The following is a 13339-nucleotide window of genomic DNA, read 5'->3' on the forward strand; positions in this document are numbered from 1 at the left end:
GACCTATTCCAGCCCAGGATCCTGCCTTGGTGCCGGTATTCGCACAACCCGCACGTCCCAGGGTACGTAGCAGATACTAAGGGAAGACGCTGGGCACAACGAACGGACTAGGCCAAATTATCCGTCCTCTTTGCTTCGCATGTGGCGGAATTTGAGCTGTCTGATTCTGCTGGCGCAATTTCCTGCGCATCTATTCTCTCCCACGGAACGCGCAGCCACGGGAATCTCCCTTGCGAAGCAAACTTGTTTATCGCGCGCTGAACGCGGCGCGTACCGACGCTGCTTCACAGCAGGTGTTTATTGAACGGCAGCCTGTTAATTGATTTCAGTAAGTCGACAAAACGAACTCCTCCTTCCCACTGCGAGCTCATGGTGAAACAGCTTAACTTTTTAAGCGACTCGATCCAGATACCTATGCAGACAAGTTGTGCTATTAACATGCAGTAAGGTAGTTCTTTAAACTTAAGTCTCATTCCTCGCTCTCTCTCGCTCGCCTCGCACGCTATTAAACAGACTCCTCCTTAGCGAGCGCCGGCTGTACACTGACTCACACCGCGTCCGCGAGCCTGGCAACCCATTCGGCGGATCGGCCGCGGCTCGCGGAAGCCACGCAGCCCGGGCCAGGGGGGGACGCGCGCGGTCTCCTCAGCACTCTGGGGAAACTGTCAGTGCTGAGCAACATGTACTTAGCTCGGCGAGGGCGAACGCAATCCGACTCGCCGTGGACCATGTCCGGGGTTTGTTCACAGTGAAGTGGAGAGCCGCATGGATTCTGATCTTTTCCGTTGTACACCTCGCAGGCGCTCAAGGTAAGGGCCATGGTTGTTTGCAGCTGGACACGAATGCCACTTTGTGACACCGTCAGCCTGCTCTTAGGCTGCCATTAGCAGGTCTCACGAGCCGGAGGACGCTGCGCGGGCTTTTCTGCTGTAGGCGGCATAGCCCAGATAGTTGTTCCGTGCGATTCTAAAATATTCCATACGCCCTTTTGTCAAATGTAACGGAGCAGATAACGTGATTTGAAAAATTATACGGAGCGTTGTGGGTGTAGAAACAACACGGCGCAGACAGTTTGTGGAGTGCGAACACACTACCATCCGTATCAGGGTTTATTCCTAGTTGCTACTCCTCCGCATTGGGTCAAGTTCAAAGGGATGTGGTTTGCCTAAAGCCCCAATCCCCCCCCCCCCACCCCCCCTTCTCTCTTACGAAAATGATTTCTGCTGATTTGTTGGCAAACCCCTGAGATAAATCAGTGGCTCAATAGGGAAATAAATGAATAACAATCAAATAAATGATTCCACATCTCCCTAGCTCTCTGAATCATGTGATACACACTCAAGTAACTGTGTGCTGTGTGGAGTGGTATGAAATACCCACGTACATTTTTAATCATACCAAAGTATCTTCTCATTCACTAAGCCTGTATGCATCGCTGCTTTCATACATGAAAACAGAAGGATGAGAGACAGACTTGGGGACACAAGGGTTAGAATGTCTGCTTTTTGGATGGCGTCAGAAATGACAGTCATTGTGTGCCACGTGCCTTTCTTTACAGTTTGGTCCAAGGAACATTTGACCTTTCAGCAGTGTGTCTTGCTGTGTCCACTGGGTGCTTTTGCCGTCCATTAACTGCTATAAAAAAATCAACCAGCTGTCCTGAGGCAGATGGTTGATATCCAGTCCTGCATGACGAACCTCATAGTCCCGGTCCCGGTGGCTCGTTTACCCTGAAGTGGCTTGGATCTGGCATTGTGCGCATAATTATCCAAATGCTCTACGCGTCGGGTCGCAAAGAGGGGCATATAGTTCTGTTGCTCCACCTACGAACGGGCCAGGGTGAGATCCACGGCGCAGGAGGCAGGAGGCTCCTGTCATGCACGGCACGGTGGCGCCGTTGCCCGTTGGCTTCCTGTCGCAGAGCGAAGGTGAGCGCAGCCCCTGTTTCCCGCCCTACGTCCCACCCTATGTCACATCCTGAGTCTGTTTTTCGCACCTCTCCGTGTTGCACTTCTTTCCGATTGGTTCCCTACGCTTTCCACCCTCCAGCTTGCCTTCATAGCCTGTGAGTGGCTTTGAGGGGGCTGTCGCTGCAGGTTATTATGGCCAGCCCCCTTTGGTAAGGCCAGCCCCCCCTCTGGTAATCAGGTGATGCGCAACCAGGCGCTGGGTTCCTCTGGAACTGAGCTCCTGGGAGGTTGCTGGGTGCCGTGACGCTGTATGCGGCGCTTGGGGCTCCTCTCAGGAGGAGGCAGCCAGTGTAGGCGTGTAGTTGGGAGACCAGCCGGGTCCTCCACTAAGGGTGGCATCAGAGACACTGGGGGCTCAGGAGCCTTGGGAGCTGCATTTACCCACAGTGCTCTCTGTCAAGGGGCCGGTGTACATGTTCTTGACCTGCTCGATAATAACCACTGGCAGCATGATGCCGTTGTCCATAGAACAGATTTACTGATGCCCACAAAGCCAACGCAACACAAAGCTCTCAATGAAAAAGTTGTTTGCTAAAGCCAGAGATGTCTCTCGAGAGGGTGTTAGTGTGTTTGCTGATTGTACATGTGTGTGTGTGTGTGTGTGTGTGTGTGTTTACCTAGCGACAAGCGTGCCTCCCTTGCTGTGTTAAACGGTTTGCTGTGCTTTAATTCACATGGAGAAACCTCAGACAGGAGTCTGCACATGAACCCACTCCAACAGGGAGGCACGCGTGCCAACCTATTTTATATTCACTTAGACAGCTCGCTGGAAACGGAAAAAAAAAAAAAAAAAGAAAAACACCCAATGTGACGCTGCTCACTTCCCAAGAGAGAAATCAGCAAGATGATTCATGTGTTTGCGAAGATCTCTAAGAAAATCTTTGGGGCTTCTCTGTGTGATGCGACCTAATGTTTGTGCATGTGCGTGAGCATGCCGGCATTTGTCTCAGTGTGTTCTGAAGTAATCCAGATAGCGACGTTGACATTCTGCCAGTGCACGGCTGAATTTCCTAGTGGTGCATTATTGTGCCGCTTGACAGCTGTCTGCCATTTCGCAATCTTTAAATCTCACGATTACGTTTGATAATCCATCATGCTTAAAAAAAATGGAATTCATTTGAAATACTTAAATTCTTACGTGATTAAAAAGGTCCGCTCTGTTGCTCAGTCAAGATGCTACACACGCAGTCGCACACGCACAAGCCACACATGCTCTAACACATGATGCTAAGACATCACCACGCATTCATTCATACATGTGGACACGAAGCAGTAATGAAATGCAGGGGAGATGTACCCGATGTCCTGAAAAGTCACAACCAATCAAAAGGCTCATTTCAAGTTTAGATCCCCCCCCCCCCCCCACTAGCTGCAACAGGGGCATCAGCGGAAGCTTAAAAGCCCCCACCCAGATGAGCACCAGCTATTGGTTTTGATGTCCCAGATGGGCTGTAACGAGCAGGGAGTGCCATAATTATACGCACATACACGCACATGCATTTACCCTTGGTGGCATATTTATCGCCGTGCTGCAAACGTGACACTTATTTAATTACATGTCTTCTAGGCTAGGCACCCCCGAACGGGAACAGATGTCTCGTGATTTTTTGACAAAAGGCGTGCGTTTCTGTGAGTGCAGCTCCCTGGCCCGCAGCGCCGGGTGGGCACCTGCTGCCCCGCTCTGCTGCATCTACTCACTCAACCACGAAGTCTTGGTCACTGTCTCGGTCGCCCACCATTCATGCATCCAGCCGTGTCAGCTGGGGGTGGAGGTGGGGGTGGGGGTTGATTGTGAAATCGACAGGTTTTACCTGCTGCTTGGGTGGAGCTTTGGCCTTTTGGTTTCGACTCCGGTTGGTCAGTCAGGGGAGCCGTGATGGTTTGAACGCAGGCGCAACATCACGGCGACGTGTGTCCCCGTCTCCTTTAAAAAGGCCTTGGAACGTCCGAGACCGAGCTGCCGTGGTGCGTTGTGCAGAATGGAAGAGTAATCAGAATTGATCCGACTTCAGGGCTTGGCACGGCCGGGTAACGTCCGTGCTCTGCAGTGGCGTCCCCATCAGGGTCCATACGGGAATTCAAAATTCCCCTGCAAGAGACAGGTGTCATATTAAAGTGCTTTTCTGTCGGGTGCAATCAAGACCTTGTGAGATACGAAAGCGTCTGAGAAGAAAAGAAAAACAAAGAAAGAGAGGGATGGCAGGAAAGAGCACGGCCATAGATTACACGCCTGATGAGGGCGGCGTCCATAATGAAATTCTTGCCTTTAGAGGGAATTCATTATTTCGTGACTCATTCAAATCAAAGGGAATTGGCTAGAGTGAGTTTCCTCCCCCTTTTGGGTTGTTTACTGACGAGAGAGGGAGAAAGCCTTGGGCTGTAATGCACTTAATAAATGTTCTACATGTGAACTTGCTTGGGGGAAAGTCATGCCAATTTACCAAGGAAGCGGGAGAGTGCATTTCTGCAGCCGAAATGTGAATGGGTTCAAAACGCGCAGGTCGGTGGAAGGGGTAGAGAGAGGAAGCGTTAACGCGAGAACGGCTGCCATGTTCTTGGGCGTGTCCCCGCGTAGTTAGGGTCTGGAACACCTCGCCGCGCGACGGTATCCTTTTGGGTGGACCGTGGCCGCCGGCTCGCGTGGAATTGGCACGAAATTAGCAAGCCTCCTCCAACCATCTCAGCGCGGCTGAATCGCGCTAGGGACCGGCAGGAAAAGACGGCGGTACTGTGACAGCGTGTCATATGCTCGGCTCATACGGTCTCGCTTCGAGCCCCCCTGGGCTCTTCAGTGTAAACATTTAAAGAACAGAGCACGTCAGCTCAAGGAAAACTGCTGCAGAAAACAAAGCCCACTGCAGCTCCTCTCTCATTCTGTCTCCCCCTCCTGGGAAATTGGGAGTGTATTCTGGTGAATAAAGCAAAGAAGCAACAGCAAAAAAAAAAGACATACAGATAGAGGTATTGATAGAGAGATTGAAAAGGGGAGATGGGGAGATGGAGAGAGGGAGAAGGAACTTGCGTGCTGCATATTCCCCCCCCCCCATCTTCCCAAATTCATTTCAGTGGAACATAAATAAATAAATAAAACACACTAGGGCACTCAACCCATTTTTATGTACAAAAGAATGATCTCCGCTCCTGCGATTCAATTCCACCAAATGCAGCAAGAGGGGAACTCAATCCAGGTACAGCCAATCAGAAGGTATGGATAATTTCATCCGCTATACAGCCCGTGCCTCATTGTAAAACACAGCGCCGCATCCCAGCGGCAGAACGCTGGGTAGTTCTCTACCACAGAGCACTTCGCCTGCCACCCGGTCATCTGTACACACTTCATATCGCAGAACTGGCTATTGTTATTAGCTGTTATTAGTGGAATGAAATAAATTAGCTGGCTCAGCTATCGTCACAGGAGCCGGAGGAGGGGGACTTTGTGCAGCTGAATGTCTCCGAACCCACAATCTCTGGACTCTGGGGAGCTCTGGGCAGAAGTATGCTTCTTTCTAGATGTTTTTGAGGGAGGGCGACAGGAGGTTGCTTGTGAATCCACTACACGCACGAGGGCTGTGGGCAGAGGCTGTGTCTGTGGCTTTCTCTGCACTCCACCCCAGTGGCCCCAAAACATCCAACCCCCTCTCCCCCCCCTCCCCTTCAAAGCTGGCAGGCTGGCCTGGCTGGGAGCCCTGGGCTGAATACGAGTGTGTGGAGCCTAACAAACGCCGGGCCTCCATACAGTTTCACGTCCCCGCTGTTGGCCTTCCCTTTGTGCCCATCCGTCTTCTTATTCTTCTTTCCTTTCCCTGTGCCACTTAGCATGCTAGCGCTCCAGCTAGTTAGGGTGCCGCCAGCCCTGACTCTCAATAGGCCCCGTGCTGTTCATTTGCATTTCCTCATTGCTCATTGTTTGCACAACAGAAGTGAGCGTGGCTGTGGGGCGGGAGCGCGCGGGGAGGGGGCGGGGGCCTTCCCGCATACAGGCCTGAACCAGGAGGTGGCCCCGCCCACAACATCCCTGCCACGAGTATGTAAATGAGTCACCGCGGCACAGCCCTTCCTTCCCCGCAGTGTGCGTGGCAAACTTTTAATGGAGGGCTCCAGACATGGTGTGCCTTCACAGTTGGCTTTTAGGGAAGTGGTTGATGCTGGTATGTTGTTAGCACAAAACCTCTGAAAGTCAAATATCTCCGAAAAAGCAGCTGGCTGGAGAAACCTTATATTATTTATTTATTTTGTTTCCACCAAGGCCACTAATATGAGTGCATTGAAAAAATTGAGTTTCAGTGGACTCGTGGATTAGTACCAGTTAATTAGGCCCATTGTTATAACAGTGAGGTATGAATCAAAATAAAAAAATAAATAAATAAAGCAAAGTGAATTCCTCTGCACCGTGGGCTTGTACCCTCAATGATTTAATAAAAGCTCGGGGAGCTGTGAAAAACTGGGAGGTTAAACGTGCTCCCCGGCAATTTGCACCTCTCAAAGCCGTGAATGCTAACGGGGATAAAAGATTCTCGGCGGATATGTTTGGCTATTTATTTTCATTTCAAAGTGCAAAAGTAGAATCCGGTAATACTGCTTTGATGCATTTAAGCAGATGTGAAAACAGGCACCCAGAATCCTTGACTAGCGTAACCGGAGAGCCGTGAGCGCACGCTAGCTCGCGCGGCTACTCGGGCAGCCGAGGCGCTGCACCTCGGGCGCCATGTACGCCGTTTTCATAGCTGTCTGCCGTTTCGGGCGCTACGCTGACTAAACTCGCCATGTCCGCCATCTGAATCGATTCTGGTCAGTGGAGCTTAGAGGAGAGGAGAGCGGCATTTAATATGAACTGCCACAGTTGCCTGTTACACTGAGCTGCCAGCTCCTACAAACTTCTGACAGAGACTTTCGGATATGGGTTGTGTTATACGCTGCGGGGACGAGCGCTGACTTGGTGATTGACAAAGCGGCTCAATCCACAACACATCCTAACCCTAAATGTTTATGTGCAGCTGCTGTTTAAAAAAACAACAACAACAAAAAAAAACAACCCGTTTTTGTGTGTGTGTGTGGGGGGGGGGGGGGGGGGGGGTTGTTTTTGTTTTTTAATTGGATGGTAAAAAAAATGCCTGTTTCTGCCATAACGATGAATGAGTTAGCACAGTGCATATGTGAATGAGTGGGCTGTTTCACCCACTTCTTTAGAAACTATGTCCTTTATAACTTTAACATTGCTATTGATTGGATTATTGTGACACCAATTGGCTGTGACTGAAACACCAAACAGGGGTCTTGGAGCATGCACCCACACACTGCAGATGAAACAGCAAAGCTTTATATTCTGGATATTTCAGAACAAACCAGTTTAACTTAGTGTGCCCTTCAGCAGGTTTCAGGACCCACACACTCAGTCTGCTCTGCCCTCTGGTCACCACTCAGTACAGTACAGCATAAAGAATGGCCTCATAATGGTGATGAACCTCCCACTGCTTCTGACAAGTACTGTGGACAAACAATGTACTAAATTTTGACATCTGCCAACCTGAAAGTGACTCACATATAATTACCCTGCAAGCATGTCAAGCGGAATTTATTCAGCTCTCTTTAAACCAGTTATTAGCAGTCAAAGTCGGATTAATATCTGCACAGACCGAGCATAGCGTGACTGGCCTCTCTCTGATGCGCCGTCCACACGCGCAGTAACCCGTGACTGCAACGCAGAGCCGACCGAAGAGTGTTGTCCTTCTTTTCTGCTTAGATGACTTCATATTTGATGGATGAGTAGATGAGTTAATATTTGTACTGGGATTTGTTTGGTCAGAGAGGGGAGTCTCACAAAGGATGCAAAAAGGCTGGCACTTCTGATTAGAGCAGAGGGACAGGAAAGGGAATGTGTGGGTGAGAGAGAGAGAGAGAGAGACAGACGGAGACAGAGAAAAGGATTGGATTGGATCTCCTGGTATAGAAATTGCTGCTGCTCACAGCAGCATAAATCATAAAGGTTGGAAGGATCCCAGGGGTAGCTAGGAAGCTGACAGCATGCATGAGTGAGCAGCATGTGTGAGCATGCAAAAGCAGTGGACAAAAGGGATTAGTGTGTCCACTTTGAGTCCTCAGCACATTTCCTTCAGCTCAGTCAGTCAGAGAGTCTGAGAGCAGCATCCGCTTTCACGCCACACGACAATACCCTCCACTCTCGCATCCCCTTTGGCCAGAAGGCCTGTCTTATATGTTTCTTGCCCTCTGGTAAGGTCAGACCTTCTCAATACAGTTTTATTGTTTCTTGTGAATGATGTAGTAGGACAAAGTTTGGGTCTGGTGCACTTTGACAAAGACAAGCATGGCATAGCAAAGGTCACGCTATGGGAAGGGAGGGGAGAAGTCGAAGAGGGTTGGGGCGCATGGCAGACAGAGTAAAGACATGATGGCTGGAGGGAGAGGCTGCTCACGTCAGTCTGTATCAGCACAGGACCTCGTGAAGCGAGTGAGACTCTCTGTCGTCGGGGCCTGTGGTGTGCACCGCAGATCAAAGGGTCCACAGGGCTGAGGGGCATGCCGAATATGTACAGGACACAGTGTGCACACACACAGAGGCATACATGCACATTTGCACGCACACACACACAAGCAACCCAGACGTACGCACGCATGCAGGCACCAGCATGCGCACACACGAATGCAAGCGTACCCAAACACATGCCCACATGTGCATGCATATGCAAACACACACACACACAACCTGTAATCTAAGAGTCATGAGCATGCTCACAGCCACGTAGCACAGCATAGCCTTAGCCTGCTCTTCTCTTTTCACTGTCACGGTAACAAAGACGGAGGCTTTCGCTGTTCAGTGCAGACACACTGACGTACAACTCTGACGGACGGCACGGTGCGTTAGCATTTCCTTAGAAAAGAGCAAACTCTCAGCATGCCAACGGCCTGCAAGATGAGCTGATGGCTCCCCTGACCTGTCTGTTGATCCGGCCGCCGCCATTAAGGGCCCACGCCAAGCAGCTCCGCGCTACGGCCCCATCAGCCCCCGGCTGCCCTGCTGCTTTCCGTATGCAAATGTCAGGGTGGTGGCATCATAATCACTGGCATCTGCATGCCTTTCCCTAGCCTAAAAGCCTGTTTTATTTATGGAGTCCAGCGCACAGCTTGGAGACAACGGGATTGTGGAGGAGCAAAAACCGCCCATATAGTCTGGGGAAGGCGTCATAAAACACCTCGTTAAAAGACTCCGCCCTTAATAGAGCAGCGGAGATGGTTCAAGCTCTCTGCTCGTGCTCCCTTTACTGGATGTGTGCCTCTCAAACGCAGCTGTATTCATTAGTGATGAATTTAAGGGGCGGCGACAGAGAGCTGTCTTGTTGAGATGCAAATGCTCTAATGTAACAGTTAAAAGTTTATCGCGATTTTGCCGCGCCGCTGAACTCCAGTGCTGTCGGCGAGTGACTCTGCAAACGGCCTGACGTTCCTCACTAAGATCAGGAGTTCACCTTTAGGTGCAAGAGCTCCTGGTCACCCACCACCCATATGCTTATGGATTATCTCGCTGGGAATTATAAGGAGTACCTGTGATTGGTTCTTCTTGCCCATGACTTGGAGGCTTTGCTTGTGCGCCAATTGCACCTGTTGGATTTCTATGTTCACACCTTCCAATATTCTCGGCAATTAAGATCCAGCCATAAAGTCCTTATGAGGCAGAATAACATGAAGGGTCCAAAAATGTTGGGGGGCGTGGGGATGGGGGCTAATTAATTCTCACTAAAAATACCGATTTCTCATTTCGCAGCCTTTAAAATGGCTTTTTGATCTAGAGTTACACCGTTTGCGCTGCTCATCTTCCTGTTACGAGAAGTGGGAGCGTATGGTAGGCATGGAAATCAAAAGCAATTGTTGCTTGACAGGCGCTACCTTTCGAGTGATTGCCTGTGTTATTAATTTGTGGGATGAGTATTGCTGTCACGAGCCTGAAACGGCAGGGCTGCATTAAAGGAGCGCCGTTATGAATGACACTCAAGACTAATGAATATGAATACATTTATAAAAATAGACACGGAGGGCTTCTGAGCACTAGATTGGGAGTGACAGCCACATTGACTAGGCTGGACTGATGAGAGAGAGAGAGAGAGAGGGCCGAGTCGCAGGAGATGAAGACGCACGACTCGCACTCTCTCTCGCTCTCTAGCTCACACACACACACACGCACACACACACGTGAAGCCATGCATTGCGGTGAATACTGAGTGTGGCTTTGAACCTGCATGGCTCTTTCCTTGTCACCTGGAAGAACTTGTGTTGCTTTACTAATATCGCTCCTCTGTTGAACTGTTATTGATAGCTGGTTACTCCTTGTACCGTCGCCCCCCGCCCATGATTTAAGGAGATGAGACGCTCCATTCCTCATGCCACATTTAAATCGCACCTGAAACATCTTGCCATTTTTAATGAGTGACGCTGGCAAAAAATAAGACACAAGCTGCAGCTGCTAATTTCCATGTCCCCAGACTCCCGCTATATCAATCAGCCGTGCGGAGCGTCCCGCAGATAAAAACATACATCACCAGCCTCCTTTCTCGTGGCTTCTCTGACATTTATGCTCATAACCATTATCTAATATTGCTCTGCCTATGACAGCATATTAATTCAAATGGTTGCAGAATGACAGGGCATTTATTGATATTAGTTTACAAATGGAAGTGAATTGCTATATCTCGTAGACATAAGCCAGAATGTTTCTCTAATGAAGGGAAGCGACGCTATTGTTCTTTCCACCGTCTCCTTTAACTTTTTTACAAACTGTCCACTGAGGTTAAAAATGAAGAAGGAAACAGCATACGGGTGCCCTCACCTGCGGCGGTGGACTGACGTGCTTCAGGGACTGATCTTTACAAGCGCCACCAACGATTCTCTCCCTTCGGTGCATGAAACCGAGCTCAACGATGCACACACGCAAATGCACACAAACGAGCACATAAGCAATGGCCTTTGCGTGCGGCAGTTCACGGTCCTCTGGTAATTATCACGAAATGGCTTTTTCTCCCCTCACAGAAAGCATGATGCCAAGCATGGAAGTTCTGCTGGGAGCAGAGATAATCGAGATCACAAAACGCTAATATGCAGATGGGCTCATCCGGGCTCTCTCTAGGGAGCAGTCTTAATTGATTAATTGTAGATGTTTATTTGATCAGTTGCGGCTTAGTAAACCAAGACGTTATTTGCCAAGCTGTTCCGCGTGGGAGCATGTCGGTGTGGGTATGAATGTATATTTATTTTTAAAACTTCAGTTATTCTTTTCTGTTTTCTGCCATTTTGTTCCCTCATCATGTAGGTGTGCTGTGGAACTGGAGTACTGTGTGTTGGGTCCTTATAACACTCAAGGACATACAACTCTTGAGGATTCAACTCATGGCAAAGACATCCAGCGTTAAGAGCTCTTATTAAACGCATTATTCTCATGTGTTTAATATACACTGTGTCTCTGCAGAGACAGAAGGCCTCCTGTATTATGTCTTGTGCACTGTTGGCTGTTTGCACTGGCATAGCTAACGTGACAGTGCCACATGATGGTGTGATTAATGTCCCTGTTAAACTGGTACACTAATATAGGCTGAAGGACACATATCGCAGATCAGACACCGAGACTAGTTAGCACACGGTATGCTTAGCAAAGATCAGACACCGAGACTGGTTAGCACACGGTATGCTTAGCAAAGATCAGACACCGAGACTGGTTAGCACACGGTATGCTTATCGCAGATCACACACTGAGACTGCTTAGCACACAGCATGGTTATCACAGATCAGACACCGAGACTGGTTAGCACACAGTATGGTTATCACAGGCTGGTGGCCTGCAGTGGTAGAGTTGCTTAAAACTTGGTTGGAGAGGTTTCTTTTATGCAATGTAAAAGATCATCACACTTTGGTCATTTTATATAGACTACTCGATTTGGGTGGTCATTATAAAACATCAAGTGCACTTACACTTGTAAGTTCTCTTAACTAAGCCTGCAACTGCTCTTAGAGAAACCTGGTCTAGTACTGAGGAGACCGCACTACAAAGTGAAATGGGTTTTTCTGAAGGAAGTTAAAATGATTATGCAAGATTAATCAGCGAGGTACACAAAGCAATACCCTTAACTAATCTGAGACCATTTTTGAACTGCCATGGTTTTGGACCTGAATATAAGTCTGGTTTTAAAAAGGTCCAGCTCTTGAGTCATTTCCAAGAAATACAATTTTAAAACTGTGGTGGACAGTTTTTCACATTCCTGCTTTACAGATAGTGGCAGTATCAAGTGAAATTTAATATATGTGACAATCAGACAGATGTACAGATAGATAGATGCGTTGTGTTGATGTGTTGTAATGTTACAACGGTACTGACTTCCTTATGCTAATGTCCTTGCTCGTGAGTCAGTGTATCGTCCTGTCACATATCAACTGTAATGGCTGTCCTGTGTGACTAGGGGCTTGAATCATAGCGTCACGTACCACTGTCATGTAAGCGGTTCCTCTGGTAAGTGTAAACATGACATACATTGGACTTAACGGTGTAATGTCTGCCCTTCTTTTCTGTTATTCTACACCTAAGCAAGCTTTTTTTGAGGGATCTTTCCAATACACCAGGCAATATAAAAGCGCATAAGAACTGCAACTGTTGTGGATTTTAAAACATATAGGCTTGTAAAGTGTGACACATTTAGGAGCTTTTCAGTGGAAGTACCCTAACAGACACAACAAGCTGAAAGATGAAAGAGCTCTGTCACCTAGCTGCGCTGTTCTCTGAGGCTGGCGTGTTTGGAGAGAGTGTGGGAGCAAAGCATAACTGATTCAGGCTGGGAGGAGATTTGAAAAAGTGTGCTCATCATGCGTTTCCTCAGCTTGTTTGGAAGACCTACTTTATGTGCGTGCGTGCGTGTGTGTGTGTGTGTGTGTGTGTGTGTGTGTGTGTGTGTGTGTGTGTATGCCCTTTATCGATGTGTACTTCTGCATGTGTGCATATATATGTGTGTGTGTGTGTGTGTGTGTATAGGCACAGTAGGCAGAGTCATAAAAAACGGTACCGTGTGATTGAACGACTCCATTGAAATGTCAAGAGTCATCAAGCACCATTCAATCACAATCAAGCCTAGCTCTCCTTGTAGTATATTCTCCAAAGCTGCATGATGTACTGAGGCTGCTTTCTGATTTAGCTCTACTTGACTTTGTCACAAGTTTTCTGCCGCAGGTCTCTGGAGCTAGGACGATTCTTACCCCTTCCTTGGGTCAAGGGTCAATTAAAGCTTATTGAATAATGAATGGAAAGAAATAACAGGCTGCTAGGAGGAACGGCTGTCCGTCTGCTTCTCTCTGTCACTGTCTCTGTCTCTGATAGGTGG

At 48.7% G+C, this 13339-nt stretch overlaps 1 protein-coding gene across 1 annotated transcript in view; it reads left to right on the forward strand.

Moving 5' to 3' along the window:
• The first annotated feature begins 639 nt into the window (after positions 1-639).
• Positions 640-13339, forward strand: part of sdk2a (sidekick cell adhesion molecule 2a) — a 76128-nt gene continuing 63428 nt past the window's right edge. The window contains exon 1 of the mRNA XM_035532457.1: positions 640-809. The gene's annotated coding sequence lies outside the window, so the exon portion shown is untranslated. The remainder of the gene's footprint in view (positions 810-13339) is intronic.

The sequence above is a fragment of the Electrophorus electricus genome, chromosome 1 (genome assembly GCF_013358815.1).
Source record: "Electrophorus electricus isolate fEleEle1 chromosome 1, fEleEle1.pri, whole genome shotgun sequence".
Lineage (NCBI taxonomy): Eukaryota > Metazoa > Chordata > Actinopteri > Gymnotiformes > Gymnotidae > Electrophorus > Electrophorus electricus.